We start from the raw sequence: 14,431 nt of genomic DNA on the forward strand, positions 1-14,431 counted from the left end.
TATTATACCCTGTTTAAAGAGCGACGATCTTTCTAAAATTCTGTACCAAATCAATGCTCAGCTTACACATGCACTAATGACCTACTGAAGCCAAGGGGGCTTCAGCATATACATACACAGCATGTCTTCTTGAATTAATTTCTGTTTAAGCATGTGGATAAATTCTTTTAAATTGCAACATAAGAAAAAAGGAAAACTGAACAGAAAAGACTGAAATAAAATACAGGAATATTTTAAAACTTTCATTTTTATTGAATAACTCTTTTCATCTTAGTTTTGGCAATTTCTGTGTTTAAAAAAAAAAAAGGTTTAACATTTGAAACCTTAGAAAAGTAGTTTTAATTCATCTGGCAGCTACAAATACTGCAAACCACATGAATGTAGAAGTTTTTCCAAAAGCTTTCTTTCTGGTAATAGTTACTGGATTATGCAGAGGCCATTATCACATGCCACCGTCACTATTAACAATTTTATTCACAATAGATGTCAAAGTACTTCAAGAAAATGCAAAACCTACAATAACAATGAGTGAAATTCCCTTTGTCATCAATATTTTGCAAATACAAAATTAAGAGGCCCACAGGATAGTCTGCACTTTGAAGATAATCTAGCATTTTGCATTCTGAAATTATGTATTTTAAGATGATGGACCTATTCTTTAAAGGCAATTTTATGGCCACTATTTACTATTAATTTTGTTAGGACAACAACTGAACCACATTTTTCTGTGTTGCAATAGCATGGCAGAGAAACACAAGGCAGTAGCAGGCCAATTCTAAGTGTGAGAGAAACTTGTACCTGCATGTACATTGAACTGTAGTGAAATACAGATGTGCAAATCTCTGAAAACCACAGTATTCTTAAGTTGGATATTCAAAGACTAGCAGTCATTTTAAACCTCTAAGTGACCAGGCTGAGCTTAAATTGTGAAACAAATTGAAGATCTAGGGACAGAATTTTGTTCTCCCAGACTAAAACTACATCTATTGCACTGTATTAAGGCAAACAAATATGCTGGAAAATACCTTAGTAAAGTATTCCATGCAACTTCGTTTGTCTTTGTTTATCTACAAATGCAAGCTTTGTATTCTTCAATAAATATAATTAGTAGAGTTTGTATGGTTTCTGTAAAACATTTCTGATATATTTACAGTGCTTTAAATCTTTCTTCTAGACAATGCCACTTAAGGTAAATAAGTCTACAATCTTGAGGGAAAAAAAAGGAAAAGGATTGTCAGAATGGATAAATGGATTTAATGATGGGTTTATTTTTGCTTACACTTGGTGTTTTTACATTTTGCAACCTAAATTGTGACACAACTTCAATTCGTTTCCTCACTCAAGTAATTTAAGTTGCAATACTGTTTCCTGAATTTGCAATTTCAACTTGCTCATTCTTCTCCTCAGACTCATCTTTCCTCTTCATAGTGAAGGTTTACAGAATAAGCCAAATACGCCTTATCTGTGTGCCAGATTAGATCAGTGAGAATTAATAAAGAATGTTCTGTACCTTACCTCGCTTGGCATAAAGAGATAAGAAGTGTTTAGGAAGGGAAAATAATTATTATCCTCTTTGTTTGATAGTGATGATAGGTTATGAAACATCACTTCAAGGAAAAAGAAAGAAAAAAAAGGCTTTTTGCTAGATTAATTAGGAATTCTAATTCTGTTATAGTATTTTAATCATTTTCTAATCATGATTTTGTAGTTCTAGAGATCTGTACACACTAAGTGCATAGGACATATAACTCAAAGGTGAATGTTGTATCAACATTACACTGCAAAGAGTCTCAGTACTTTATATGAATATAAATGTTTGATTTACTCTCATACACAAGCAGAATGGCTTAGATATAATTCAGTATTACTGTATAGTTAAGGCAGGCTTTTGCACATACACGTACACATTGAGATACCACATACAGACAATTACATCCTATAGTATGATTTATTATCTATCCTCAGGCATGCACATACAGTACAGTTTATTGTTTATCCATACCCATGCACATGTATTTACATACACTTACTTTAGACCATTGGTGCCTGTCAGCTTTTGTGATATTTCAAAAAGGCAATCAATATTATTTTGCTATTTCTAATGTACAAACTATCAAAACAAATCCCATCTTAGCAGCAAGTTCAGTGTGTGTGGCAGACAACCCTACCCGACCACTTGCAGTTACTTCTCACTATAAGCCTTAGGCCATTCACTGGCAAGAAAAATTCATCCGCACCCAGTCTTTCTACCTCAACACCCACATCTTGGTACCTGCTAACTCATACAGGAAAAGTCTCACCTCAGTCTTGTTGCAATTGCACTTCTGTACACACTTCCCATGCAAGACAGTGCTAACAAGGCAGACAGCCCCTTTTGAGTTTCTTAAGGAAAATCACGTTTTTTTCCACAAGCCAGCATGATTTGAACACAGCATCTTCAAACTATAAAAGCATGCCTGTCCATCACTTGGACAAATGGAGCAATTCAGTAATCAGCAAATCTGAAAACAAGCTCTTAGCGCATTTTACTGATATGTTACCCAGCCTCTCAAAACGCCACTCTCCACGAACTAGGATCACAGCAGTTTTGCTACTTGTAGCTTGAAGAACAGTCCCCGGCAAAATGTAAATCTTAAAAAAAAAAGTGATTCGCAAGATGCCAGCTATAGATTTGCCTGCTCAAAATAATGGGAATGGGTACTTTTCCAAGCACTGAACAACAGTTCAAGTTTTAGGTGTGCATTTGTATAAATCATGATGAGAATTAAATCTGGTGGCATTTTTAATGAGTTGAGCATCTTTCTCCAACTTTTTCCCTTCATAAAATGAATAAACATCCAAGTACATATATACACCACTGAATTTTTTTAAGTTTTTTACCTCAAATATTCTTCCTTATTTTATTTCTCTCTGTGTCCTTCCTCATAATGAAAATGTGTCGACATTCAAAACCTAATCTCTGTTAACTACAGAAAACAGCAAAGGTCTTGCTTCTGCTGTTGTATCTGAAATGGAATGGACTATTCCTGTGCATATGTATGGCACAAAGCACACTTCACAGCTGGCTTCCCAGCGAAGACTGCTCAGAAAACAGAATGAGCAGAAACGTGAAGGACTAAGTATTTAACATCAATGCTTAGACAACAGCAGCAGTATGTTATTTTGCTCTGATTTGAGACTAAAATGCTTTCAGTAAACAAGAGGTGGAGCTGTTCTTTTTCAAGGACAGGGTGAAGAGTTTTTATGAGTTATTAAATCAGAACAGCTAAGCTTCCTAGGCATATAGGACAAGATCAGATGTGTCCAACAACTCTCCTTCACATGTGCTGTACCCATCAAAGGAAGAGGAGGCCCAACCTGCCAAGCAAATGTTTTATATTGAGCTGGAGGGTTCCAAATGTCTCACAATGGTGTCAGATAAACAAAAGGAGACACGAGAAGGTGACAGGGAAGCTCTCACTCAAGTGTTGCTTCTGTTTCAAAGATGAGTGACAGACAAACAATTTTCTCTCATTTAACAACAAAAAGAAATCTCAGACTTCTCAAGCTAGACATCTCCGTGAAATATCAATGTTGTGCAAAATTTTTTCAAAATAAAGTATACAAATATATTTTGGGTGTAAAGAGAAACCCAATGAAAATAGCATAAATTATACTTCCAGTAGTAACTCTTAATAAGAAAACCAATACCACAGTAAAAGCATTTCAATAATATAATTAAATACTAAACCTGGCTGAGTACAGAGATTGCCCACTTATCATTTTAATTTCTTTTCTGCAAGAAACAGTTGTATGAAATAGTTATTGATTTGCTAATGAAAATTTGGGGGACGTTTAATAAATGTAATAAATATAAATTAAGTTTCATGCAAAACTACTGTGAAAACAGATCTCCCCAGATGAAGTGTGAGATGGCAAAATTAAAAACAAGGGACAACTGGCAGGATATCCATTTTTTTCTGTGATTAACACTCATTTACAATACAGTTGAATAGCTGAAACCACTGCCTGCTTTACAACAGTTACAAGTACTTAAAAGCACCAACCAGGGCCTGTCTTACTACCTCCATGAGGGAGCGGGGCAGGCTGGGGGGCAGCTTGGGACACCCCAGAGCTCCAGGCAAGTGTTTGGTGGAGGCAAGGGCCAATATCAGGCTGGGACAGTGGCCCACAAGTGGACCTGGCCTGGCGGTGCCTGTGGCGAGGCAGGGCAGGGCTGTGGCAGGGCTGGAGGCAAGGAACTTTACTGCATCTGCGTGCAAGGGCTCACAGCCCCAGGGGGGCTGAAATGGGGTCCTGTGCCACAGGTGGGTGGCAGAGGTCCCACGGAGACTGGTAAAGGCCATTAAGGGCTATTAGTGCCTCCTGTACCCTGACAGTAAGTCAGTAAGACCTATCTACTGAAATTTCCAAAATACAGTAATGCTCACCTCTAACAACAAGTTTCTATGGCAAAGAGGAGTCAGCAGAAGACAGACTAACTGTCATGAGAAGATCTGTTTTGATAGATCTACAGACTGGCACTGGAAAAGTTGCTGCACACATTTCTATGTTTGATTTTTAATTTTTTAAGTAAATGAATAAAGGGAAAAGTCAGCCTGGGCAGATGCCACAGCTCCATCAGAACCTGGGCATAAATGGGAAGCCAGTAAAGGCTGAACTGAAAGGAATCAAAAAGCTGTTTTACATATCACTGGACAAATTAACTTGTTTCTTTTGATGGGTATGACAATTTTCCTAATTTAAAAAATATTCCTAGCATTTCCCTACTGTTTCATATCTATTCACGTCAATAAAGTTAGTGTAAATTTAAACCCATGTAAGACAGATATCAGATATTAGAGTGAATGCTCTTACTCTGTAAATCAGCAAATTTCCCTCTCCACAAAAAGTGAGATTTCACAGTCAATTTAAGCTGATCTAAGACTGCACTGCTCCAGAACAGGGCAATCCAACTTTTATCTCCAGCTGGGTGTTCCCACCACTTCCCTTGTGTGGGCTCTACAGACCATACAGCCAAAGGATAAACAAGATCAGCTCACTGATCCTATTGAAAATACTTAGTTTTCAGCCAGTTTCTAAAGAGTTGAAAACACCCCTTCCTGTGACAATCTACACTTAACCCTCACATAAATTTTTGTGAAGCCTCAGCATTAGACAGAAAGCTAACTGAAAAATTATTAATAATTAAGCTATTAATAACTGAGCAAGAAGATAGTACAAAAACCCTGGCAGACTGTTACAGGCAAATACAATATTTTAAAAGAACAATTTTTATTCCAGCTTTGAAAACACCTTAGTCTACACAGATCCTAACATACAAGAAGTGAACAATTAAATTGAAACAAATTACAACAAAACAGTCATTTTTATAAATGTATTTCAAATCCACAAACACTTAGCTCACATGAGTAACATAATCCAAGGGGAAAATCATCATTAAAATGTTGACATTTTCCTTTTAATTTTTCTTTACTATTTTTCTTACTTGAATGTTTTGAATTTTAATGCATTTTTAACCTGGCATTGGAGTTTTTAATTTATAAATTTTTTTATAAGGTAGTTTTTGCTAACCTTGCTTGCAAAGCAATTAGGAAGATCGTCTTTCCCCTTTTCCAGTCTTTCATGTTTGTTAGATTTTATCTGTGGGGTATGGTGATAATAAGCATACTGTTCCTTTCTGATGTTTATTTCTTGCTGCTTCTGGTTTTATCTATCATCTAATGTGTGTTGCAACAAGAGAAAGTATATCATCTTTTATGGCAGCTAAAGATACAGCAGTAGAATAATGTGGAAAAAATAGGTTGCTCTAATTAACTTATATCATTATCAAGAGGTTTTAAAGTTTACATTAGAGAACAGACAGGTAATATGGATAACTAACTTCATCCTAGATAAAAATATATTAATTAATAATATAAAAATATTTGGCTGAGTTCTGAATTTCAAAAAAAGCATCAAGCTCAGAAACTAAATTGCTGGTTTGGGCCCTTATAGTGCTTATATTTTATAAATGCTTACATTTTATAAACACACTTTTTAAAAAATCTAAATATAGAGCTTGTAAGGATGGTAACCTATCTGATGAAGTCTATATGCAGGTGGAATCCCCCAGAAAGAGTTATTAAGAGTTTCCAAGTCTCCACATGCAGTCAACAGTTAATTAAGACTCTCTATGAAGTCTGCTAAACCAAGATTTTTATGGCAGTCATAATCTTCATGATGTAGGCATACAAATTAAGGCAAGTAAAAATGTCTTTACTATAGGAATTGTGAAAAACAATCCAACAGTAGCATCTGGTTGATACATACCTAAACTCAATTTTAATCGGGGACTTAAAAGCCTTAGACAATCTGTCCCATTACTAATCTCTGTAATGTTTGACTTCTTAATGTGTTATTCTTTTGTAGTGTTATTGTTAACTGGATTATTAACAATTGCTTACATGTGTAGCTTTACCTCTGTGCACTGAACTGTATTTTTAATACATTATCACCTGTTCACACATTAAAAGAATTATCCAGTTTGTATAGATTATAGCTGCACAAAGTAGCAGGTAAGAGTGGTTCACCATCAGTAGGAGTTGCATGCCTAAACTCTATTTAAACATAATTTTGCATGGTGCCCTCCCAGACCAACAGCTGGGGCAAAAAATACTGCTTTCTTAAGAACGGGCGAGAGCCATCTGCACAAAAATAGGTTAAGGTATTAAAAATGGGACGAGCCTTCTTTTAGGATGATTATGGCTAGACTGGGGTTCTTGGAGATTACTCAGTGGCTCAGTAAACTCACTAAATGTGACAAGATGCTAAAATACTAATGGGTTTGATTCTGACCTTTTCTACTCTTTATCTTTTTGTCTGTTTTTTTTATCATGTAACCTGTTAGGGAAGGAAATATTGCCTTCTTTTATGTTGGGAAATTGCCCAGAACATTGCAGACACTACCCAAACAAAGAGTAACTATAATAATAACAAAAAGAGGAGGAGGAGGTTTACTTGACCCCATACCAGCAGTCTCCTAAAGACCCCTATCAAACTCAATGGAATTGTAACCCAGCTTATTGCTTAAGTAAAATTGCCCATAGTTAATTGCACCAATGTAATTAATGCTATCAAAATTTACATCAGAAAGGATGCATTGCCATGCAACCAAGAGATAACTGAACTTATTTTTTGAGAGTTGTATATGGTAGTTAACATAGCCACTTAAAAATATATAAATACATACCTTTTGTGTAGTCCTGAGATGGAGTTAGAGAGATCTAGAGTTTCCTCTCAGTTCTGCTCCCGACTTCATAGTCTTCAATATGACACCGTTAGGATAAATCTCTGTGCCTCCATCTCATAATCTGTAAAACAGAGATAATGGTTTTCTTCTTGAAGCATTTGTGATATATACAAATAAAATGCTACGACAGAGTTCAATACCATTCTTCTCCACTAAATTAGGTCTCAAAGCAAAACCTTTCCCTTTGATCTTGTTTGCTGCAACATGCCCTCTGCCAGTCCTCAACAACACATTTTGAGTAGTATATGATAAAAAGGTCAATGTAATGAAATATACTGCAGATACCTCATTTTCCCTAGATTTAATTATGATTACTCTTCTCTACTGTGATAACATTTTTTAACCTTTATAATTTTACAAAGTGCTTGTACCAGATTCTGTTAGCCCCTCATATTTCATGCTATGTAGTTCCATTTATCTCCCATCTATGAAATATACCACAAGCATGACATTTCGTATTTTAGAAACTTGAAGCATTACACAAGGAACACTGCCTTCCTGTAGCATTAATACCAACATTATGATTCAGACCCATGGCTTCTAAGTCTTTCTTTAAGTTAATTTATTGCAGTAATAAACCAATTTCTTTGCTTGCTTCTAGTATTTTATATAACAGTGTAAAGGTTTGAAAAGCATATCAAGACTTCAGTTATCCTCACAATTCTGTTAATACTTCCATGGCCTTATGTACATGATTTTGCTATCAGCTATGAAAATATCAACCTTGTGACTACTGGTGGGACACCCCACTGAGATTTGTTTAATTTTTGTTGATCCTTATGGGCTTTGGTATATCAGATAGTAAAACAATCTTTTGTACAGTTTTCAGAATCTCTCTTCCTTAATTAAGAGGGATCTTACTATATGTTACACAGAAGATGCATATTATAAAAGATCATAGTCTCTACAGGAAAAATATGCTATGAGTGCATGTATAGAGTATGTGGTAAATAAGCAACAGCTACTGAAAACACTGTCATAAATTAGCAAGCAGATGCGATAGCATCTTTGGCCAAGGCTATACTTGCTATACAGCTCTGTTAGTGGTCTGTGGATCTGTCTCACATCCTGTTATCCATAAAACTTCTCTTAGGGAAAAATATCTTCATAGTTCAGCATTTCAGCATGCTTTTGGTTCATGTCCTGGGAAAAAGAGACTAGAATCCGTATGACTGTTTCTCCTATGAACCAGCTTTCAGTTTCATTTCTGAGTCTGGACAGTACTGTATTTGGCAATCAAATTTAAAAAATTGATGTAAACTGAGTGGAAGTTCCTTTGTTATATTTTATAGTTTTCTCACTGAAACACGCTAACATTTCAAGCATGTCTCAGACAATAAAATACAAATATTAAGAATTCTAAATGCCCATGTGCAGAAAATTTGAGAACAAGTTTCTCGCATCACTTCAAAATCTCTGCAAGTTTCTGATATGCATGTATTTGAGCTTTCGAAATATAATTTTTTGTTGCAAATTGTGACCTTACAGGATAATCAAGACTGGCAGCATTAATGATAATAGTAAATGCGCTTTTGAAGCCTTTAGTTAAGAAAATAGTTGAATCCAGGATTGCTCATTTTATATTGAGCATGTTCGTTGGCAGTTTTGCCACAATAAAGCTATCAGAAGTGGCTTAAAAAGCTGATTTTAAAAATTGAAAAAATCAGTGGAGTTTTATTCTGCAAAACACTCTTTAAATAAAAGGCTTGATTAAATGAAAGTTAGTTAATGGCTGCCAAAAATATCTTTCAAGGAAATACTGAGTCCATAATAAATAACCTTGCAAAATCCTGAGAAATTTAACCTGTGGAAAACTCAAACAATGGCCTATGGATAGATCAAGGTTTCTCAGTCACTCCAGAAGCACAGAAAACAGAAGCAAAACTACTAGTGAAAGAGATTCGAAGGGCACTTGCACCTCTTCTTTACCATTAAGTTAGAGGTTTATTGTTTTATTTGACAAACATTCCAAAACATGTGTTTTACCCATGACTTTTAAGACAAGAAATAAATGTGTTTGGCGTACAGTGTACAGGCTATTTGTCTGCCAGGGAATCCTGCTGCTTTTCTTGGTAGCTTATTTGGCTCGATGCATTAGCAATTTAAGGACTGTTTGTAAGTGTGCACCTGTGGACACAATCCCAGTTGCTTTTTGGGAAATGTTCTGGGGAAACATCCTGGCAAAGAGACTGCAGGACTAGTTTAGAAGTTAAACTTTAAAATGCAGATCAAGAGCTGGAAATAGGTTTCCAAACTAAATTATTCTGTAGCACTGTGAAACTTGTGTTAAAGGATAAATACAATACAATGCAAATATAAATAATGCATTTCTACTAAGACAAAGCTGTTCCACAGATAAAAGTATAAAAGCACATTCCCTAAAAAACTGGCTGCAGTTCTCAGGACTTCAGGCCCTTAGGCATACTCTCTTTGAGCACAGTTAATGTATAGAAGACTCTCTCTCTTTGCATTTCTTTAATGTCTAAGGCTGTTGCAAATGACCAAATAAAATATACTTGCATCAAAAATGTGTTAAAAGCAACTCTAATTTTGTAAGTCCAAGCACTCAAAGTTCACAAAATGCCAGAAAATGGAGGAAATCTTGAATTGCTTGTCATACTGGATTTGTTTCTAATGTCATCCTCCCATCCATTGTACTCAACTCCTACGCATAACAACAACAAATAAAAGAATTATCCAAAATTTATGGGAACATCTATAACCTTAAGGTCATCATACAGAAATGCCATTATATGGAACCTTGTAAAAATGTTGTCAGCAGTACCTCTACTGTACTCTATACCTGGCATTTCAGCCTGTCCCTTCTGCAACTAACAGTCACTGTAGTAGTAGTTTGAAGTTTAAATCTCTTTAAAGGAGAAAAGCTTCTTTTTTATCCCTTTCTCAAAGTGTACAATATGACTGGCAAAGTATCAGGAATAATAAGACAACTGGCTGATGTAAACCCAAGGAGGAACAGAGCAGCTTTTGTTCTGATCTCTCATCAAAATTTTAGAAATTTTGCAATAGGAAATGTTGATGGAATGTAGGTTCAAAGCTCTTGAATGTTAGGCCTGCGATATCTGCAATCTCTTACCTGCTTCAATAATTATTGTACACAGTCCCATTTGCTGCCTGTACCTGAAACACACAGTTAACTATTTAAAATTTTCTTGATACACAAAATATATTTTTAATTCTCTATTAATGCCTCATTATTCTTGTTGTCCCACTGGAGCTACTAGCTATTCTGATTGTTAATGCAATAATTGCTATAAAGCATGCAATAAATGATGCAATCATGAATACTACAGCTCAGAGAACAAATGCCTTAAGAAGAAAGTACAGCTTAAACCACTATATACATGAAGACCATACTTCCTAGACTGTATGTTAAATGTAATGTTAGACATAAAAAGCCTGTGTAGGTTGAAAACTAAGGTTGTAAAGTCAACATTACCAAGTCAGATAACAGAAATCTTATGGTTCAAAAGCTACACTATATCCACCACATAGACAAGCTGAGTTATCTTAAGCATTTAAAAAAATATTCTTATGACTTCACAAGAAACGAAACAGACTAGAAAACCGTAACATTGGTCCTAAAACCCCAAGGATTTGCTGCAAACAGAAGGCTTTGCTAAGTACACACATATTTTTTGTAAAATTCAAAATTTTAAGAAAGTTTTCAGTTATGTAAAAATCAGTGTCACCTCTTGAATCAAATTTCATAGAATCATAGAATCATAGAATGGTTAGGGTTGGAAAGGATCTTAAGATCATCTAGTTCCAACCCCCCTGCCATGGGCAGGGACACCTCACACTAAAGACTCCATCCAGCCTGGACTTGAACACTGCCAGGGATGGAGCATTCACAACTTTCTTGGGCAACACATTCCAGTGCCTCACCACCCCCACAGTAAAGAACTGCTTCCTTATATCTAACCTAAACTTCCTCTGTTTAAGTTTGAGCCCATTTCCCCTTGTCCTATCACTACAGTCCCTGTTGAAGAGTCCCTCCCCAGCATCCTTGTAGACCCCCTCCAGATACTGGAAGGCTGCTATGAATTTCTTACTTTTTAAATAAGAGAGAAAAAAAGGAGAAGATTTGCTTGTGGAACTTGCATTAGTTGTATACTTTGCTGTGCAAGTACTCTCACCAAATCTGTTTTTAAGTGTGACTTGTCATGTAATTCAAGTTCTCTGGACTTCAGTTACTTCCTTCTAATCAGTCTAGTAGCTTCAAAGAGACCACCTACTCCACAAAAACTGCTTGAACTGCTGTGCTCTCACTCACACTGCATTGGCTTATGTATGATGCTAAGATCTCTGGGGACTTATTTCACAGGTATGAAACCAGGTGATTTGTGTGAGATTGTGTATGCTGCCTACAACCACACTGAAGGAACTCTAAAGTACCAATCAATTCAGGTTGCAAGCAAAGTTAATGAACGCACCAGTTATCATTCAGTTATCTTTGCAATATATATTCATCACTGAAATTCTGCAGGAACCCAAGCAAATGGATCAATTAGACCATTCACCTCTTTGGTAGTCTCCATGAAAGTAAAGAAAAGGCTAGAGCTCAAAATATCTGCTATGACCATACAGATATATAATGTGGTTCAAAGCATTCCTAGCAAGAGTGTGACAGGAAGGGATTATACAGTGAGAAGACTGAGCTGGATGTGTTCCCATAAGAAAGCAGATTGGTTTTGACTAGATGCCTCATATGCCTTTGAAAAACAGAGGCAAAAATGCAGCTTTTTGAAAAGAAGAAATGTTATTTTAACAAAGATCTCTCTGACAAAAAAATTGTTTGGATGAAATTTTTGTTTCTATAGTTCATAGAAAAAAAACCCCAAAACAAAACATAAATATTTTTAATATAAATTACAACAAGAAATACTCAGCTCAAGGGGTAAGTAAGTCCAGATCAGTTTTCATATAAAGTCAAAGCCAAGCACAGAAAGGCCTTGAGGTAAGAACAAGAAAAAGTCCCAAAGTAGTGTGCAGGAGATTTGGGATCAATTGATGTCAGCACCTGCCTTTTGATTACATCGATGAACAGAAGATACTCTCCATGAAACACAGAAACTGGGGTACGATCTGTGGCAGTTTGATGGCATTTTCTCGTATCCTGTCATACCATGTTAAGGCTTTGTTTTTAGAGATGAGCAAGGCCCATGGATCTGCAACTGTTAAGGATAGGAAAGTAGAACCTGCTCACTGCAGCCTTCTCCCACTTTCAAATCTTTACTCTCAAGAATGCAACAGACCTCCTTTTAGCAAGACTAAAGTTAGCAAGATTAAAGTTGTGTTAAAGATCAGAATTATTTGTTTGCATGTTTATAAAATCCAATATACTATTTATGGTCTTGCAAGATGTTACTCTTTTTTTTTTCATTTTAACTTTGCTCTCTCGTTTCTGATTTGAGTTACAGTCTCTTAAATTAGAAACATAAGATATAAGCCATCCCTTCTGGCTGGTCATTTGCCATATTCAAGTTGCAGAGTGTTTGTAAAATGGTCACTGGTCACATGTGGTGTGAGCTTCCAAAAGCTCCATTACAAAAGATGCATACAAACATCACACTCTAGCATGTTCTTACAGACCTCTGAGAGATACAAACACATCAACATCCCAAATATTTTGGTGGGTCCCAGTTCTATATAAAAATTTGTTTAACAATATAGATGTGTTTATTAATTACTGGGCATTTAGAAAACATTTTGGTATAACGTGTAGTTCCTTCTGCTTTCAGAATGAAGTGTTAAGTTGGAAGGGATTTTTCAGGATGGAGGACCGAGGAGGAGGAACAAGGGTAGGAACAGGGGGTTTTATTGTGGAGCTGCAGTGTTTAGTCATTGAAAGGTGGATACTGCTTTGAAGAGAAATCATGCCAACTGTAGAAAGAGAAAAAGGAAAATTAATCAAAACCTCAAGTTCACTTCTTTGTTTTCATTCTATTTGCCCATACTTGTACCTGCAACACTGATTCACTGATTCCAGCTTATTTGAGAAGTGCTACAGTTATACCAACTGTGTAGTCAAGAGCTTTCAGTTAAACACAGAGAGAGGAACATTGTACAATAAAAGTCAGTTAAACAGTTCCACAAATTAACTGGTGCTGTGTAGCCCAAGGCTGTAAAAAATCTTGACTGGGCCAGCAGACTCTCAAACCTGCATCCTGCCTATCTTCCTGCCGTAGGGAGCCTTTGTATAAGGCTCATTGTTACACAAAGCAGCTACTTCAGCAAAGGAATCACTTCAGGAATTTAAGCCTTATTTGAGGGGATTATCAGAAGTCATTGTTTTCATGTTTCTCAGTTTTCAGGGTGTAAGAGAAGAGATGTTAACCCATGGTTCAGTTCATTAAACTATATTCTGAATTCATTTGTATTCATGCCAAGATAGTTTAACATAAAATATAAAATGGAGTTTTACAGAGTATATTAACTCATGCACTGAAAGTTCCCCAAGATCATGTACCTTCTGTTTAAATATAATCTCTGCTGCATCTCGTACTGATTAAGAATCCTAAATATTACCATTAAATACCTGAAGATTTGAATAATATTTGATATTTATATTTATTTAAAGTATTTGGTTACCCTGTACTTACCTAATGACCATATATCAGAACTAGTTACAATTTTCAGGTCAGTGAATTAGAAGTCAAGATTCCTTACTGCTTTCCCTGATTGCTCACTGTTTCTGGGAAATAAGTGCTAAATTTATGCATAGCAGTTACCCTGGATGACTGACATACATTTCTAAATTTCTGTCTCAATTTCTGCCATCTGAAAATCCTCACTCTGCAAACCCCTGCTCTGTTTATTGGTCCTCATTATTTTTTAATTAATTTATATTTTTGAGGGAATATCCCAAGTTTCTTTTTAGTGACGAGCCTCAGACTTTTTTTCATAACCAACTGATAGGCAATTCCCTTCACAGACAACTGTAGATGGGCACTATTAATACTGAAGTTATTCAGTTTGGATGTATACTGAAGAAAAAGAAGGTTTCTACCTATACGACAAATTTATTCCCCCTAGCTTATTAACTTAGTCCAAGCAAACATTCCTTCTAATCCCAGATAAAGACATTTCTATTTGGATTGCGGAGATTCTACACTA

At 35.9% G+C, this 14,431-nt stretch overlaps 1 long non-coding RNA gene across 1 annotated transcript in view; it reads right to left on the bottom strand.

The window, feature by feature from the left end:
* The window catches only part of LOC115608650, a 77,094-nt gene extending 69,748 nt beyond the window's left edge, over positions 1 to 7,346 (bottom strand). The window contains exon 1 of the long non-coding RNA XR_004389919.1: positions 7,232 to 7,346. This is a non-coding gene — a long non-coding RNA (uncharacterized LOC115608650). The remainder of the gene's footprint in view (positions 1 to 7,231) is intronic.
* Positions 7,347 to 14,431: the final 7,085 nt, after the last annotated feature.

The sequence above is a fragment of the Strigops habroptila genome, chromosome 5, assembly GCF_004027225.2.
Source record: "Strigops habroptila isolate Jane chromosome 5, bStrHab1.2.pri, whole genome shotgun sequence".
In the NCBI taxonomy this organism is placed as follows: domain Eukaryota; kingdom Metazoa; phylum Chordata; class Aves; order Psittaciformes; family Psittacidae; genus Strigops; species Strigops habroptila.